The 14,141-nt window shown below is 29.3% G+C and overlaps 2 long non-coding RNA genes across 4 annotated transcripts; both read left to right on the top strand.

Moving 5' to 3' along the window:
* The first annotated feature begins 5,822 nt into the window (after positions 1–5,822).
* LOC124456658 lies at positions 5,823–10,872 on the top strand. Of its 3 annotated transcripts, XR_006952374.1 has the most exons (4): positions 5,823–6,007; positions 6,164–6,217; positions 6,469–6,530; positions 6,893–7,115. It is a non-coding gene; the product is annotated as an uncharacterized LOC124456658 (long non-coding RNA). The 3 variants fall into 3 exon arrangements; XR_006952375.1 differs by lacking the exon at positions 6,893–7,115 and adding an exon at positions 10,666–10,872 and having other exon boundaries at positions 6,164–6,530; XR_006952373.1 differs by having other exon boundaries at positions 6,164–6,530.
* Positions 10,873–12,847: 1,975 nt separating this feature from the next.
* On the top strand, positions 12,848–13,483 carry LOC124456657. Its single transcript, XR_006952372.1, has 3 exons — positions 12,848–13,019; positions 13,149–13,206; positions 13,423–13,483. It is a non-coding gene; the product is annotated as an uncharacterized LOC124456657 (long non-coding RNA).
* Positions 13,484–14,141: the final 658 nt, after the last annotated feature.

Below are 14,141 nucleotides of genomic sequence, written 5' to 3'. Positions count from 1 at the left end.
TATTACACTTTTTTTAGTAAATAAATAAAAAAACATATTTCTTATTTTTATAAAAAAATTCGAATTTCTCAATTTTTTCATTATATTTCTTTTTTATTTTTAAAAATTCGAATTTCTTACCCTTTTATCTTTTTAATGTAAAATCTTCAATAAAAGATTTATTTTCATTTGAATGTTTTGCTGTCTAATTGATAATGGCAAAATCTTCAAATCATAGTATTACTTTTATATTTGAGCGCAATGAAGATTTTGATGAAGAAAAAGATTTAAGTCAAATTATTATGAAATCAGAATATGTATCTAAATTCATTGATGATGGTGGAATGATTATTTTTAATAAAGAAATTGAAGATGGAAGAAAATTTAATTTCAAATTATGCGATGAAGGGATGATAATCAGCGAAAAGATAGTATTGACATATTTATAGAAAAATTGGAAGACTACTTTTATTATCATGATGATGAAAAGAATTTTATAAGCACATACACAATTGGATTTAATTAAAGTGTTTTATAAAAATATTATTGAAAAATTGTAATAGTAACTATATGATATATATAAGATGGTAAAAGTAGCGGATATTGCATAATATAATTTCTTACTGGTAAAATGACTGTTTTGTACAGAATTATTGTATTAATTGCTGAAATTTCGGAAAAATGGTTGCGGTCTTCAAATGCAAATTTAATATGGATAAAGTATTATATATATCACTGCAATCATCATGCGACAACCAGATCGCTTCAGTTTACCAGATGATGTAGAAAATATATTTAAGAAGACGAAGTTTGATTGACATTTGAGTGTTAGATGTTTAGTATCATTTCTTGCTGGTGATAATGGCGGATTGGCGAAGCAGAACTATAGTATTTTTCTTAACTCCTGATGATGATGCTGATGTTGATATTTCGAATAAAGTGTTTCTATCTTCAGATGTTATTTTGAGTTGGAAAAAGCAGTGCAGGGTTTTTGATGTTATTGATGAATCTCAAGAAGATAATTTAATAATGAATTTTGATGCAACTGAAAAGAAATATATCTTGGAACAAAAATCACTTATTGAAGCATTTATTAAAGTATTAAAGAAATATTTGGATGAAAATGATGATAATCATCAACATTTTCAACAAATGAAAGTACTTATGAACAGTAATGTTGAAAAAATATTTTCCTATGTAGCTGAATAGGTGAAGATGTGTGTATATATATAATTTACCCCTCCATGTAAAAACAGATTGATGAAAAAATGTCTCGGATACAGAAGTATCAATGTATGTTTACAAATTGTATACACTCTAAAAAATTGTTCTTTTATTTTAAATGTTGTGAAAGATTTTATCCATGTCATCATTGTCATAATAAAGATCATTTTGCAATAAAAAGTCAATCCAAAAGATATTTCCTGGATAATGTGTAATTATTGTGGGTTTGAGCAAGAATTCATCAATATTGTTTCAAGTGTAAGAAAAAGTTGGCTGATTATTTTTGTGACAAATGTAAGGTTTACGATGATTATTCGAAAGATCCTTATCATTGTGTAAAATGTGGTGTTTGTAGAGTTAAATTACATAGATCATTTCATTGTGATGCTTGTGGATCGTGTTTCGAAAAGGAAAAGGAAAAATCAATATCATATATGCAAGAACGAACATGTTCAATGTATGATATGTTTGGAAGATACATTAACTGGAATCGGAATGTTAAAATGCGGTCACAAAATACATTTTGATTGTTTGACACAATTATTATTACAAGGATTTTCTAACTGTCCGATATGTAGAACTGATTTATTAACACCAACAACCATCCCATCAATTAAGCGAGCATCTTTAAGAACTGTGTCTGGTACAACCTGATACTACCCTCAATAAAATACAAAAAACATGAATTTTTTTATTATATGAAGTATTATATAAAGTATTAGATGAAGTATTTACAATTTGATGTATATAAAAGAATTTTAAGACATTTTTCTAAAAAAATACTCCATTGTGTTGTTTAAATTAATTTCTTGATTGAGTTCTTTTAATTGATCAAGTAATTTTTTTCTTCTCTCAAACAGATCAATTAAAAAATTGGCTTCTTCCTCATTTTTACATATAATATTTCCTTTTATAAGTGAATAAAATTGTCTATTAACATAATTTTGACCATTGTTGAAAGATAACATATTACAAGAGTATTCAGAATTTTTTCCTATTTCGTTGTTGTATTCTTCAAGTTTTTTTTTTGGTCGGACGTCCTCTCTTTTTTTTTATACTTTCAGTAGCATCCATTAATTGTCTTTTTTTTCCTACCCATTCATTAAGATTATGAGGAGGACTTGTAAATACTAGATTGGGATGAGCAAATACTTGATCTTGATTCATTTGTTCAGGAGGAGGAGATGTATTTCCTTGATTTTGTATCACAGTATTATTATTGCGAGGAGTTGTAAATCCTTGATCTTGATTAAATTCAATGTGTCCAAGTTCCCTTAAAAAAGTGCGCTGTGTGGGAACATTGTAATTTAAGAAAGACTCCGTGTTTGGTGACATCATACTTGTACTTGTGATTGGAGACATGATATTCATAAGAGTTGTATTTTTTTTAGTAGGAGAATCTTTTGTTGAATATACATTATTAATTATGGGTAAAGGAGATGATTTTTGAATATTATCGTTATAAGTATTCAAAGGACTTTTACCATCACTCTTTTCTGCTGTATCTTCATCCATGGGTTGTGGAGAATCTGGTGATGATGATATACGATTTTGATTTTCGATGCAACTTGTCTCAGAATTTGTCTCGTTATTTTTCTCAGTATTTATCCAATTCGGTATGGGTGTTTGAGAGAGATATTCATTATTCTCTTGAAATTGATTTTCTTCTTGAAATTGATTTTCTTTTGCTTTTAAATTTTTTCTTTATTTCTTTTTATAAACAAATCGAAACGATTTTTGTTTCTTTTATCTTTCAAATAAAGTAAAAATCTTCATATGACACGTTTGATTCCATTTTTCTTTATAATAAAGAAATTTTAACGAGCAAGCTCTTATATACTACTGGAATTTGATATAAAAAATTGTATTTCCTTTCATTTAATCTATTTATGGTATGATTACCCTTGGATGAACTTGCTACATAGCCTTGGTTGTACTTGGTACAATCTGATACCATTTTTTGTTTAAATTTAGAATATAACCTTGACTTTACAAGTTGATTGACATTACTGAGTGTCTAGAAGTTACTAATTGAGATGCTTTGCATTTTTTGACGTCAATGAAGAATTACTACATGTTTTTATTACTATATATGGTCATTATATGTATGATAACCTTGAACGCCTCATATTTGCATTTGTAAGAAATTTGTTTTTCTGCAAAAAAATCATTTATTGCGCGTATATAAAAGATCTGTTGTTTGAAATTGTATGCATTGAAGAACTAACGTGTCATATATTTGTTAAGTTTGTTTTATAAAATGGAATCACATGGATCAAACGCAAATACATCACACATTTCAACCCAAAATACATCTGAAGAGGAAAGTCCAAACACAACGCATTGGCTCAAAAGAAAATTTTATTATATAGCTGATGATGATGATGATGTAAACATCGAACGTAGCGAAAAATATAAAAAACTTTCCGAATTTAGAAAACAAATACTTGACTTGCAGAGTGAATTAGAAGAAACGAAAGAGAAGCTAACGCAAAATGAAGCAAAAATTAACGAATTTTCAAAAGAAATTCAAGCTTTAAATAATGAATTGAAAGAAAAGAAAGAGCAGAATGAAACAACCCATTTTGAATATTTAAAAGATGTTCGAGATTTACAAGATGAATGCGATTGTTTAAACAATTCATTAACTGATTATGAAAAAATAAAAGAAAATACCCAAGTAAAGTTAATATTAGCACAAGTTAAGTTGGATGAAGAACTTCAAAGTGAAATATAGTCCATATAAAATTTAATATAACTCATTAAAAATTTTGTTCAAACGATTAACATGCAGTTGTTTTTTATTTTCGGATATGTCAACATCTAAAAAAATAAATTCTAAATAATCTTTAGATTTTCTTATCACTTTTTCCTTTTTTCTTCTTTCTTCTTCTTCTTTTTGTTTTTTATTTAGTTCATTTAATTTTAAATCGTGTTCTAATTGTCTTTGTCTAAATTTGAGTTCTTCTTCAAATTTAATTGATTCTTTTTCAATAAACTCGATCATCTCATCGCAAACTTCTTTCCAAATATGGCTGTATATTTTCATATATTTTCTATCCCGTTGTTTATTTTTTCTTCCCGTCTTTTGTATCGTAATACTCTTTCTTTTTGGCATTTTCCCATCTTTTCTTTGTTTGCTTTCACCGTTTTTTCTCACTGTCTTCGCGATAAGTGTATGCTTGCAAGTGAAGTAAACGAAATAAATACTTGAATTTTATAGATCAAATTTTTGCGCAAATATAACCTTTTGACCCAGTGAAACATATTGTTGTTGCGTTTACTTGTTTCACATATGTTAAAACTTGCGATTTTTGTCATAACATAAACCGCATCGAGTATTCACTGCATTAATGTGTTGAAAAAAAAATTTGCATTTAGATTTTCTAATAAAACTTATATTTTTGATTTTGTTGAAGCTAGCAGTATCAGAATCCATCATTACCCATAAGATAATTGCTTAATAGATGTGATGACAGCAAATGGATTTTGTTTCAGTTATTATTAGTATTGTCTAAAATTTACATAATTCTGTTTTGAATTTATTTGGAAAAAAATTGTTTCTTTATATATTAAAAATTGCGTTTTTTTGTCACAACACAAATTGTATCGATTGTTGGTAGTTGAAGGTTAAAGTGTGTTTTGTAACTCGTGTATCATAATGGGATTGACACCAGATGGGGATTGGTACAATGTAATAGATGATGAGATATATAAATGTGAACTTCGCATCGACACCCTCAAGGGATTTATAAAAGACATATTAGAGATGATGCACTCTGAATTAAAAGAACAAAATTACGATCAAGTTAAAGTACATCGATATTTTCGGGTGTGTAAAGATGAAATCAAAACAATCAAAAAATTACAAAAAGAACGCGAAAATCTGATAAATGTGATAAAGTTGTACAGAAAATGTTAGAATTTTACTAAATTTTAGTACAAATCTTATATTTCGATTTTGTTGAAGATAATAGTTTAATTAATGTGATGACAGCATTGGAAGATAATTTTTTAATAAATATGATGACAGCAAACGGTCTTTGTTTGAAATATTATTTGTGTTCTGTTTTGAATTTTGGTGTGATTCTATGTATTAAACATGCGTTTTTTATTATAAGTTACATCGTTTTGTTTTATTAAAAACATTAAAGCGGTGAAAATAATTTTTTGCATCTTTGTTTAATGCAAAATGCATATTTTCGATTTTGTTGAAAATATGTACTAGATTGTACCAGTCACAGGTATTAAAGATAATTGCTTAATAGATGTGATGACAGCAAATGAATTTTGTTTGAGATATTAATAGTATTCTCTAGAGTTTGTGCAATTCTGTTTTGAATTTAGGTGTGATTTTATGTATTAAATCTTGCGATTTTTGTCATGGTACAATTCGCTTTGATTATTAAATACATTAAAGATATGAAAACAATTTTTGTATCTTTCTTTATTACATAACGTTCATTTTCGATTCTGTTGAAGTCAGTACCAGATTGTACCAGTCACAGGTGTTTAATTGATATTTAATTGATATGATGACAGTAAATGGGTTTGTTTGTGTTCTCGAATGTTCAAGGGCAACTAGCAAACAAAGACATAGTGTATTGAGATGTAGATACGAACGTTCAAGGTGAAACGGAAACAAAGGGTATTTTGTTGTAACGAGAGTATTTAAGAACACGTAAATATCACAACTGCATCGAAGTTTCTCAAGCTCTGTAGAAGTTATCTTGTTGGAATGCGGTTGGATTCTTTGTTGGAAATCGTTATTCTCTCGCTATTTGTTGAGGAGAAACTTGTACTGGTAAGAATTTAATGTTATTTCCTTTTATTTATGACAAAATTTTTAATATGACAATTGCATTAACGTTTCTCTAGTTATGTTAAAGTCTGTTTTACTTGAGAGTCTTCCAAATGCGTTTATTTATGAGCTAGTTTTAATAACGCATTTTTTTTCTAGTTACGTTAAAAAATCTGTTTATTGGAAAGGGAAATATTAAAGTGAAAATATACTGTGAGTAAATTTGGCTTTGGTGAAATTTAGAATGTGTAATGTATCAACTAAGTCAAGATTTTATCCATGTCTTTGTTTACAAATGAAAGATTGGCTTAATTGGTTTTGGGACGATGAATATGGTGAAATGTTTGAATGCTATTTTCGATTCTTTATTGTGGATGATGTATTGAAGCGAGACAATTTGTATTATCAGTAAATTGGGTTTTGAACTTTCCATATTATCATTTGCAATTTTGCAATTTGATAAGTGCTTTTCTAGCTACGCTAAAAGTCGGATTATTCGAAGGACTACACGTTGCTTGAAATAAAGGTAAGAATTTAATATTATTTGCTTTTACTTACGAAGTATGATATTATTTATGGAAAAAATTATAGATGATCACACGGTATAGAAAACAATTAATGGATCATTTGAAAGAGTATTTGCGTCATACTGATGAAATATCACACTGGGTTTTTATTATAAAATGTTATTGTAAAGACGTATATCACCTACCCTTAGAATTTTTAATATGGATGAAAAATCATTTTATTATAAAAGTTACTCGATATGAAAAGAACTTTTATGATATTGAAGATCTTCATAAAGTTTTAAATATTTTTATGCGCATAATCCAAAGAATCAGGCTTTTAAAAAAGAACACGAGATTTTTATGTTAATTTTTTTGCTAGGGAAAATTATGGGTTATTTCGAAAAAAAAGAGTTATGAGGTTATTTAAAGAACTCTGCGAAAGCAAATTTCAGAACTGTCAAAAGTGTTATTATTGTGTAAGGTTCAAGTTAACCTTAGCAAAATTAATACTGGACTATATTGAAGCTGATTTCTTTCATTTTATTCGTGGAAAGATACAAAGAAAGGATCATTTTCAAATTAAAGACAATTTTCTATTAAAAATTTTGAAAAAAGGAAATATGGATTGTATTTTATTAAACCCAAATGGGTTGTTGAATAAAATTTATGTGGATTTAAAAAAAGACGGAAATAATGATACTGAAGAAGAAGAATATGACAATGATAAAATTGAATTTAATAAAAAGAAAGATCAGAAAAGAAAAATTATATCTGACAAAAAAGCTATGAAGTGTGTTAAACTAAATTAATGTTACTTTTTTTATTAAAGTAAATGGTTTGAACCCGGGAGTATCGTTATATGTTTGTAAATGATGATCGTCCAGGTTAATAAAGTCCTGAGAAGGACTGTTTTTGATGTTGTTGACTGACGTTTCGACAACCTTAGCGGTAGTCATCTTCAGAGTCAAATGAGGAGTAAACGTCAGGTTAGCCGTATTTGTTGTCTGGTTCTTACGTCATTGTATTGTGTGTACAGGAAATGTGCAGGAAATGTGTATTGTCATTGTGGATTAGTGTGAAGTGAAATATTTTATTTTTAGTTGTGATGTGTGATTTAGGTGTGACGTTTTAGTTGTAGTGTGTGGGTGTCAATTGTGTATTGTCATTGTGAATTAGTTTGAAGTGTAATGTTTTTAGTTGATCGTTTGTTTGTATTGTGAATAAGTCGTTTGTAAGGTGCCGGTAATTGCTGTGATCTGTTCAGGGGTTTGTTCCAAGTTGGTATACCAACTTTCTAATGTAAGCCGTTGTCTATAGTCAGTACTGTAAGTGATGCATTTTGCCGAGTCCCAGTCAATGTTGTGCTTTGTGATTCGGTGATGTTCGGCAATGTGATTAGTTTTGTCTTGTTTCTTAGTAGCTCGTTTGTGCTCAGTAAGTCTTATGTTTAAGTTCCTGCCAGTTTCCCGATATAGGGCGTGGCAGTCGGAGCAGTTTATTTTGTAAACTGCACCTTGTCGTTCGTTGGGTTGTTCTTTGTCCTTTATGTTCGTTAGTACTTGTCGTAATGTTGTGATTGGTTTATGTGCGACACGTATGTTGTATGGTCGTAAGATACGCGAGATAGTCTCAGACGTACCTTTGATGTAAGGTATCGTTGCTGTTGTCACTTAGTTGTTCGTTTCGTTGGGTTCGTTGGGTTTGTAAGTGTTGCGTTTGATAAAGTCAGAGTTATAGTTGTTTTTGTCAAAAACACGTTTGAGATAGTTGTTTTCGTTTTGTAGAGCGTCCGGTGAATCACATATCATTTGTGCACGTCTTGTCAATGTTCTGATTGTGGTGGCTTTGTGTGATGTAGGGTTGTAAGATGATTGGTCTAGTAGTCGGTCAGTATGTGTTGGCTTGCGATAAACTGTTGTTCCTAGTTTTTGATTGTCATGTTTTACCAAACAGTCGAGAAAAGGAAGAGTTCCGTTTTCTTCGACATCTTTGGTAAATTGTATGTGACTGTTCTGTTTGTTGATGTGAGTATGGAAGTCAACAATCTCGTCTGCATGTAGTGCTGTGATTGTGTCATCTACGTAGCGAAACCAAAAAGGTAGTGCATGTTTGTAAGTCATGAGCGCCCGTTCCTCTATAGATTGCATTACAATTTCAGCAACTACAACAGAAACGGGCGAGCCCATTGCTGTCCCATGTAATTGTTTGTAGTGTGTTCCTTTGTATTGGAAGTAAGTCGAGGTGAGGCAGAGCTCTAGTAACTCCATAATGTCTTCTGTCGGTAATGGCAGTACGTCCGTGGTGTTTGTAATGAGGGTTTTTGTACAAGTAAGTGCCAGATTAAGTGGAATACTGGTGAACAGTGATTTCACATCAAAAGACACTAGTATATAGTTGTCTGGTATTTGTATAGTGCACAGTTTTTTAATGAAAGTTTCAGTGGATTGTAGCTTGTGTTTTGATTTGTTTGTTAGTGGTTGCAGTATGTTAGTCAAGTACTTTGAACGTTCGTAAGTAGGCGAACCACAGAATGATACAATTGGTCGCATGGGTATTTGTGGTTTGTGAAGTTTAGGTAGTCCGTATAGTCTGGGTGGTCGTGGTACTGAACATCTGAGTCGATAGTAAATACGTTCAGATATAATGATAGATTTTCCACTTAATCTGGCACTTACTTGTACAAAAACCCTCATTACAAACACCACGGACGTACTGCCATTACCGACAGAAGACATTATGGAGTTACTAGAGCTCTGCCTCACCTCGACTTACTTCCAATACAAAGGAACACACTACAAACAATTACATGGGACAGCAATGGGCTCGCCCGTTTCTGTTGTAGTTGCTGAAATTGTAATGCAATCTATAGAGGAACGGGCGCTCATGACTTACAAACATGCACTACCTTTTTGGTTTCGCTACGTAGATGACACAATCACAGCACTACATGCAGACGAGATTGTTGACTTCCATACTCACATCAACAAACAGAACAGTCACATACAATTTACCAAAGATGTCGAAGAAAACGGAACTCTTCCTTTTCTCGACTGTTTGGTAAAACATGACAATCAAAAACTAGGAACAACAGTTTATCGCAAGTTAACACATACTGACCGACTACTAGACCAATCATCTTACAACCCTACATCACACAAAGCCACCACAATCAGAACATTAACAAGACGTGCACAAATGATATGTGATTCACCGGACCCTCTACAAAACGAAAACAACTATCTCAAACGTGTTTTTGACAAAAACAACTATAACTCTGACTTTATCAAACGCAACACTTACAAACCCAACGAACCCAGCGAAACGAACAACTCAGTGACAACAGCAACGATACCTTACATCAAAGGTACGTCTGAGACTATCTCGCGTATCTTACGACCATACAACATACGTGTCGCACATAAACCAATCACAACATTACGACAAGTACTAACGAACGTAAAGGAGAAAGAACAACCCAACGAACGACAAGGTGCAGTTTACAAAATAAATGCCCGACTGCCACGCCTCCTATATCGGGAAACTGGCAGGAACTTAAACATAAGACTTACTGAGCACAAACGAGCTACTAAGAAACAAGACAAAACTAATCACATTGCCGAACATCACCGAATCACAAAGCACAACATTGACTGGGACTCGGCAAAATGCATCACTTACAGTACTGACTATAGACAACGGCTTACATTAGAAAGTTGGTATACCAACTTGGAACAAACCCCTGAACAGATCACAGCATTACCGGCACCTTACAAACGACTTATTCAATAATACAAACAAACGATCAACTAAAAACATTACACTTCAAACTAATTCACAATGACAATACACAATTGACACCCACACACTACAACTAAAAACGTCACACCTAAATCACACATCACAACTAAAAATAAAATATTTCACTTCACACTAATCCACAATGACAATACACATTCTGCACATTTCCTGTAACACAATACAATGACGTAAGAACCAGACAACAAATACGGCTAACCTGACGTTTACTCCTCATTTGACTCTGAAGATGACTACCGCTAAGGTTGTCGAAACGTCAGTCAACAACATCAAAAACAGTCCTTCTCAGGACTTTATTAACCTGGACGATCATCATTTACAAACTTTTTTTATTAGTAATTTTTTGGAGATTGAATAATGGAAAAACATTATATCAAAAGTCATGTGCTGTTATAGATCATAATGGATATATATTTTGCCGTGTAGGACATTTTGGTGGACATACTTGTAATTTTATTATAATCAATATAAACCCAGAATATTAACTCTAACTATACAATGTATATAAACGAATATGCTATTAAAAATCAATTGTTTCATTTTAAATGGTTTTCTTTTATAGTTTAACGATATGGATTTTTGTCTATCCAAGTATTCACCATATTATTGAACGAATATCCTAGTCATCCATTGTTATATCCGTTGTATTTTGTATGCAGTTGTTTATTAAAATTGAAAAGAACCCTGTCACTAATGAAAGTGCTTAAAATTAAACCAACTGTAGAAGATTTAAAATATTCGCTTTATTTTAAATCTTTTCAAATGATGAAAATTTAAAACCATCTACAAAAATGTAGATTTTATTGAATTTCTATATGGTACAGTAGGGATAATATGTTGTTGGGAGAATGAAAATACCAAACGTCTTTATTTGATTTCGACTTATTGGCTACCCAAGTTTATATGCAACATAAAAAAATATTATTATTTAATGAAAATTTTTGTTGCAGATATCATTATTTCAATGTAGATAAACAAACAGATAGAAATTTATATGATTATTTCAACATTAATTTGTATGATTCTCAGGTTGTAAAAAGATAGTTTTCATTTAGGTTTAGAGTGTAATACGTTATATAGATATTTTTTTTATATGTTAGTGATGTAAAATTTATATATCTTGTAAAAATTTTTAAACAATTGAAAAATTAAATTGAAAATGTAAATAAAGATGTAATTTATAATTTTTAATAGAAAACGAAATTTATACGGATTATGCACGACATATATTATCTTGTAAATATTGTAATATATTGTTTGATGATTTTATAACTTTACTTGTTATAAAATGTAAACAATTAGAAAACCTAATTTTACATTAACAACACGTAGTTATTTAACATTTGAACAATTGGGATAATATTTGATAGAGATCCTAATTTTCATACGTCAACTTGTGATGATATTTTATTTATTTTAAAAAAATGGAATTGATAGATATGAATTATTTTTTCAAATTTAAAGTAAATATTTAATTAAATACAAATTTTCTATTTTTCTATTTTCATTCATCATTGTCTTTAAATATCCACTTCCCTTCTGTTTTATTTTTTTATTGATCCTCTTATACAATAATTTTTCCTTTTTCTTTTCCTTTTGCACATTTTTTGTTTCATCACAAAGAAATTATTCCTTATTAATTTATTATTTAAAATATTTTTTTACCAACTCCACCGGCTATAGTTGGAACAATGCTCTTTAATGCCAATCCTGCTAGTCCACCAATAATTCCTCCTCTTTGTGCTTTTTTTCTATATTTTCTTTTTTTAATTCTTTTTCGTTTTCTTTATACATTTTTTTATTTTTATTTTTAAAAAAAGAATAAATAAGTAAAATAAATAGTAAGCAAATTCAATAAATATATGCATGGGAAGCAATATCTGTTTATTTATGCAGAAGTAGTACAATTGTTATAACATATATATAGATTTTTTTTACAAAATCACATTTTGAATTTCTGAAATAATATTTTTTTAAAATTACTAAAAAAATGGGAAGACGTCAAAGAGGAGGGAGACGACAAAAAGGAGGATTTATTAAATTTTCTAAAATTCGCAATACACTTAAATCTGGATTTAAAAAAGCATTAAGTAAAAAACATTTAGCGCTAAAATCTGCAAAAGCTGCCAGAGCTATAGCAAAATCAGGAATACTGGGTTCTAAAGCAAAAAAATTTGTAAATTCACCCTTAATGGATAAAGCATTTGAAATTGCAAATAATCAATTGGGTAAAGGTGCATATAGAGGATGTATGTAAGGGTAAAAGAAGAAGAGGTCAAAAGAGGAATATTACCATTGTTAGCACCAATATTGGGGTCGATATTTTAGTTGAAATCAATTTGTGTACTTAATTAATTAATTAACAAACATTTATGTAAAATAAATTTTTATTCAATAAAAAATATTATTTATTTACAAAATAATTTTATTTTTTTACTTTTTTTTTCTAATGTTCTTTACCATAATTAGTAAATATTTCTTGGTGTGGTTTAATGTTTTTTGATGATTTTAAGAAATAATTAAATTTTTTTCCAAGTAAAAACGAGTTGTTTTTAAAGCGTGACCCTCGAGCATCATTTGCATATCTCGGTGCGCCATCAGTTGTTTCATTAGCATCAACACATTTTCCTTTATCGCAAATTGCATATTCTGCTAAACCATCACCATATTTTCTAATTACTTGACTTGAGGTAAGATGTCTTCCAGTATAATTTGCAATTTTTTTGTTTTTCGGAATTGTTTTTTTATATGCAAATAATCCTTTACCTCCGTTTGAAATGTTTGAAGTTTTAATTCTTAAATTAAATTTTTTTCCCAAGTGAATCCAACATAAATTGGTCATTGAAGTTTTTTTTTCGACATCTTACATTTTTTAAGGTAATTCCATCACATTGTTGTATTTTCGTATACTTTGTTTCATTTTTTAGAAAATTAATCTTATTCCAGCATAAAGTTCAATATTTGTTTCAATATATTCTATTAATTTCTCAATTTTAAAACATATATCAGAATGATTTGACTCGAGATTATATATTTCTTTTTTTAAAAAAAGAAAATTCTTTTTTAATGAATTGACATCATAATACCTTACAGAATTATCATCATTATCATCTGATTTCCAATCTTGAATTAATTGTTGAAATAAGAAAGGTGAGAATAAAATACATTTATCATTATCCAGTATTTGATAGGTACATTTAGTACTAGCTCTTTTATTATTTTTATTTTTTTTTTCATTTTATTTAAGAATAAATGAACTTCTATATAACATAGTGTTTCTCCAGCCATTTTATTAATTAATTTTAGCAATGGGTAATTCTATGTGTAAACCATCCAACGATACACCGCTTATAAAATTAAATCTAAACTGCATGTGTATAAAAGGTTCGAAAATGAAATTGATTATCATGATAATGTAGAAAGAAAGAAAAAAAAGAATAAAGAAAAAGAAAACCCAAACCATGTCAAAACGGAAAAATGAAGAAATTGAAGAAGAAAGAAGAAAAATGAAAATTATTTCGAATGATGAAATAAAGAAAATAGTTAGTATATTTCATTCAAAAATTGGTGAAAAATTGAATACATCAAAAAAAAAAATTAATTGATTTACAATATAAAAATACCATTTTACATTAAATGGTGAAGTTAAGGATCATATATCAAATTTTATAAAAAAACAATTTCAACAGTTTACCAGATTTTTGAAACAATTTTCAAAAATATTACAATATTTGCTCAATATAGCAAAATTAACCGTAAATTCTGAGAATGATTTAATTAGATTTTTCGAAAAAGCTCCGTTAAAACCTTTT

Source organism: Xenia sp. Carnegie-2017, unplaced genomic scaffold (genome assembly GCF_021976095.1).
Source record: "Xenia sp. Carnegie-2017 unplaced genomic scaffold, XeniaSp_v1 HiC_scaffold_6, whole genome shotgun sequence".
NCBI classification, from domain to species: domain Eukaryota; kingdom Metazoa; phylum Cnidaria; class Anthozoa; order Malacalcyonacea; family Xeniidae; genus Xenia; species Xenia sp. Carnegie-2017.
This window is presented reverse-complemented; position numbering and strand designations above follow the sequence as displayed.